Source organism: Ctenocephalides felis, unplaced genomic scaffold (assembly GCF_003426905.1).
Source record: "Ctenocephalides felis isolate EL2017-DRISC unplaced genomic scaffold, ASM342690v1 CF-g0.4_SCAFFOLD_01886, whole genome shotgun sequence".
Classification (NCBI taxonomy): domain Eukaryota; kingdom Metazoa; phylum Arthropoda; class Insecta; order Siphonaptera; family Pulicidae; genus Ctenocephalides; species Ctenocephalides felis.
Window position 1 is genome coordinate 70,936,657 of NW_020538040.1, and position 5,698 is coordinate 70,942,354.

Genomic DNA, 5,698 nt, shown 5'->3' on the forward strand with positions numbered 1-5,698 from the left:
TCAATTGACATACATTTTACGTATTCAAAAATTTAATATAGTGTATCATTGACAATTTTTCCAAATAAAACAGATAACACGTGTTTTCCTTTCATTTTACGCGCCTTGAAGTAACAACAAACAAAATAAGCGATCATGACAGAGGTCATGAAGCTCAGCATGTTGATTTCCTTCTGAGTTACTTTCACGTGATTTTACTATCGTTAGATCGTAATAAATACGGAATAACACATAGCCATCAGGAAATTTACTCCGGTTATACTTAAATTGATATGAGAGACAATTAAGTATTTGGGTCATGAGCAGCCAACACAGAATTCATGACCCAAAATATAGATGTCATGGACTAGGCTAGGACAATGCCACATGATCTGTTATATTTGAATTATGCTTTAATCTCGCGCTCCGGCTACTCATTTGGATATTTGGATACAAGAATAATGCTGATAAACCATTGGCCTTAACAAACAAAAATCTGAATAAATTAAGTACGCGTAAAATTTCCTATGAGTTATACGCATTAATCACACATCGAGTTTGTTTATGTGCTTTAATATATCAAATTCAAAGTTGCTATATTTAAGTTCATATATTCAAATGGAAAGTTGCAAAATCTTCCCGATACATGTATAAACTTTAAATTAAATTAAATTAAATTAAATAATCAACTTAATCGATAAAAATTGAGATTTAGCTATTCAGATAAACTTTTAACTGCTTATTTCAAAAATAAAGATTTCACTTCACTAAAAACTAATTAGTGCGATTTTCAATTGTTGTGTTCATTTAAAAATAGTTTTTGAATTTCCAAAATCGGTTCATCGTTTTTGCTAAAACGCAATAGAACACTTTTGCACTTTTCTGCTTATTATATCTTTTTTTCATTGTTTGTTATTTTTGAACAGCAATTAGAACCTAATGATCCTATAAGCTGTTGTGCTAATTTGACTTAATACTAGTCGATTGTCATATCCTGGTATGATATATGTTATATATAATATATTTTGGTGCAACAATGCCGAGTGAGGGTTATTTTCACCTGGAAACATATTGCTATCTATATTTCCAAGTGAAAATCGTTGACGAAACATCATATTTTGGCTTACGCACATACTTTTTCCAATTTTAGTCTCCTGCAACTCAAAATGTTTCGAAACGTCGAGAAAACATAATTGTCAAAGAGGATTTTTGACTCATTCGTTAACATTTAAAAAGTTATTTATATATTCGTTAATATTTTAATAGTTATGCATGTACAGGTCGCCACATATATAATTATGAACAGAATCTATAACTTACCATTTTATTTGCAAATATTCAATGTCTGGGTTTCCCAGACCTTGACGTCAAGACGAAACGGGGTATTAGTGCTAGTATTTTTAATTTCAAACGTTGTTTGAAAATTATGAGCTTTTAAGTGCTATCTAGAGCTTTAGTAAAATTATGACCATTTTTCGGTTATTGTGGTTAATTTTTATGAACCGCGAATAAAATGAGACCACAGTCAAAGCATGAACACAATTTCCCCAAATATTCAATCATCAATTATTCAAAGACATCTTGTTGAACTATGAATTTAAAATGTTTAAAATCGGTGGACTTTGAGAGGCCCTCCTTTTGAAAAAATGTACTAAAGTGTGTTGGCAAATTTCATCAAAAGTTTATCATTTTATCATAATTGTAAAATGGTACAGTACTTGAGAATTTTATTATTGAAGAATTTCGAGTAAAAAAATAAAAATGTATTTTTTTAGTTATGTATAAGTATATCAAGTTGCTGTTGTTTTCATAATGTTAGGAACTTTTGTTGATTATTCAATTTTGTACAAATTTGCCAAACATTTTATTAATTTTCTACAAACGAATCAAATATTTTAGTATATTCATTAAGACTAAGAACTCATTCGCCATACAAAGTTTCATCAAAATCGCCAAAAAAATTTTTTTTTGACAATCAATTACGAAGGAACAGCTCGACCGATCGTTAACAAAAACTAATCAGCACGATCAGTCACAAACACAACTAATAACAGTTTCTGAATTTTTTAATTCGGTTCAGGATCTTGGCACTTAGATAAAATATCTTATGCTTTCCGCACAATTGACTTGATTGAATTCTTGAGTCGATCAAAATCAACAAATGACTTAAATTTTTAAAATATGTTGAGCGTTTTTGAAAAAACTTCGATGAAAGGTGAAATTTGTCTCAAATATAATGTTCTTTATATCGGTTCACAATTTTTTGTAGTCGATTCAGCCATCTGTGAGAAAACGTCAACAAAAGAATTTACCTTATGTTTAAATTTTCTAATTTAATTAACAAAATTAATTATTCTAATTTAAATTTATTCACAAAAACAAAAGTGTTCTATCACTCATGGCAACTTCTTCATAACTTATTTACGGTGGTTCACAACTTAGATTTTTGAAAAGTTCCTCAGTGCATATTGTTCGTACCACTTGTACTTTGTTAATCCATCTACTAAAACAACAAATACTAAAATTAATACACTGCTTCGCAAAATGAAAATATGAATAATAATTCAAAAAAACTTAGGGCTTCTTGAAATATAAATCAGAATTGATAAATATTAAATTTAAAATAAAATAAAATCAAAAAAAAAATAATAATCATGATTTAAATTTGGCTAAAATCAGGTATTTGATGTGACATAAAACAAAATCTCAAAATTATATAATATTATTTTAATAAAAATATAGTGTTTAATCTCTTCAAAAACTATATATAACTATATACATTTACCAATTAAAATAATCGTTTTTCAAAATATATTTATCCACAAATTGCAGTTCTTGCATTGTCTTTAATGAAAAAAGTTTGATAATTGCTCTTATGGAACCATATCGTTCGGTTTTTTTCACATGTGGGATAGCCCTCGCCCTTGCTAATATCAACTCCTTAATATTTTCTTAAAGTCCTTCAAAGATTAATCATTTTCTTCATCACCTTCATTAAAATAATAAAATGATATTAAAAACAAAATAATATTTATTGACTTATACTATTACTATTTATTATATAAATAGTTTTAATAAATACCACTGAAAAGTTTTTCGTATTACTATTTGGTTTTCCAGAAATATAATAGGCACAGTGACAGAACTATGCTACTATAACTACTCGACTTATTTATCGAAATAAGTGCATGTCATATCGAATTTTACGGTTTTTTAAAATTGCATGAAAAGCTTACAAAAGTGTACAGAAAATTAAATATTTGCTCACTTTAACCATACATAATCGAGACATTAATGTGCGTTTGTGGAATCAACAAAATGTCTTACATTTTAATCAAAATATAACATCAAAAATGGAATCGAACAGTAAACCAACAGAAATTCCAAAACTACGAAGGACCGTTATTGGATCGAGCAAATATAGCAAGATAGCTCGCGAAAAAGGTCGGACCAACATGTTTACAACGGGAGAGTTCTCGCTGCGTTCATCTATATCAGATCCTGACTCAATGCAGGAAGTATTATTATCTAGTAATAATGCATCTACAAGTCTCTCTCAACCACAATATGATGTCAAGAAACCTCCTAATTGATCGCAAGTATTCAATTTCAAAAAAAGAAAAACATAATTTGAACCATTAGGAATAGATGTCAAAATTCAAAACAGATTTTTGGCCCTTTCAACAATAGACACAGCAAATGATGACAACCTAGTTAAACCGGCTCCAGTTAGTAAGCCCCCTCCAATATTTATTTACGGAGTTGACGATATTAATGATATGTTAAATCAATTAAATGAAATAATTCCGCACGATAAATATTTCCTGAGAAATTTAGCTAACAATACATTTAAAATTCCTTGTAATTCTGTAAACCATTTTCGAACTTTATTCAGACACCTAAAAGAAATTAACGCCGTATATCATACATATCAATTGAAAGAAGAGAAGGCTTATAGGGTTGTTCTTAGAAATGTACACTTCTCAACAAGCACAAATTCAATTAAATTAGAACTATTAAAACAGGGACATGTCGTACGTAATATTCTAAATATTAGACATAAAATAACAAAAAACCTCTTTATATGTTTTTTGTTGATCTGGAACCAAACAGAAATAACAAAAATATTTATAATATTTACAAATTATTCAACTGCATAATACGCGTCGAACCACCGAGAAAGTCTAGCAACATAATACAATGCACTCGCTGTCAACTCTTTAATCACACCAAAAAATATTGCAATAGATCATTTGCTTGCCTAAAATGCAGTGATAATCATAATACAAAAGCTTGTACTAAAGATCCGAATGCTCCGGCATGTTGTTATTTTTGCGACGGCCCTCATCCAGCTAATTATCACGGTTGAACTTACTTCCAAAAAATTAAAGATCAAAGAAACAAAATTCCAGTAAATCAATCAGTCATAAATCCTAATCCGATAAACCAAAATTTAAAAAATTCTAATAATCTAAACAACATTTCTCCGACCTTTAAGCCAACAATTCATGACTCATCCTATGCAGACATTGCAAAAAACAATTATTCTGCTCCTAATCATTCACCTTCAAATCCCGAATCTGATACTCTAGCAACATTTATTTTGGAATTTAAAAATGTCTTCAATCAGCTTATGCAACAGACACCATTATAATTAATATGTTATACTCGTTAGTCAACAACATAAGCAATGGCGAAAATAACTAAAATTGCTGAATGGAATGCCAATGGATTATTGCTCTACCAAATATTTGTGATGATTTTCTACCAGCAACAAAGGGAAATTTATATAATTTTTGTGTTTCTGCTGTTTATTGTTCGCCAAGATTCAAAATTTCTTGTGCTCAGTTTTCTTCATTTTCTCTCAATTAAGTAATAAATTTATTGTAGGTGGTGACTTTAATTGTAAACATATTGCCTGAAGTTCTAGACTGACTACAGCCAAGGAAAAGATACTTCATGCAGCCATAGGGCAAAATAACCTCTCCCTTATTTCAACTTGTAGTCCAACATATTGACCTTCTAACCCTACTGAAGTTCCAGACCTTTTAGATTTTTTTTTAGGTTGTGAGAGGTATTGATTATTCTAACCTTAATATTGAATCTAGTTACGATCTCTTTTCTGATCATTCTCCAATACTTATGACGTTTAGCACATTTCCTACTCCAGCTAACAACAATCACATTCTTCACAACAAACTTTCTAACTGGACACAATTTAAATCCATACTTGATTCAAAATTATTTCCAAAATCTAGGCCTACAAGTGTTATTGATATACAAAATAAAATAGAATATTTTTCTGAGATTGTACGTGAAACAACCAAGCAGATCACCCCGAATATTATTCTAAGAAATGATAATCTAATAATTCCGCAAGAGATTAAGAAGCTAATTGCACAGAAACGAAGAGCAAGGCGTACCTGGCAACATTCTCATCTATCAACGGATAAGACATCCCTTAATCATCTCAATAATACGCTGAGGAAATAAAATGAAAGAATGGAAAAATTGTACATTCAGGTCGTATATACTGCCGCTAAATAGGTACGATAATTCCGTATGGAAACCAATCAAGAACGAAAGAAAACCCCTACAACAAAACCCTTCTTTAAAAATTACAAACCAAAAATGGTTACATTTGGGCAAAAAGCAACGAAGAAAAAGCGGAGGCATTTGCAGATCATCTAAGTAGCATTTTTAGCGCTCGAAATATTTC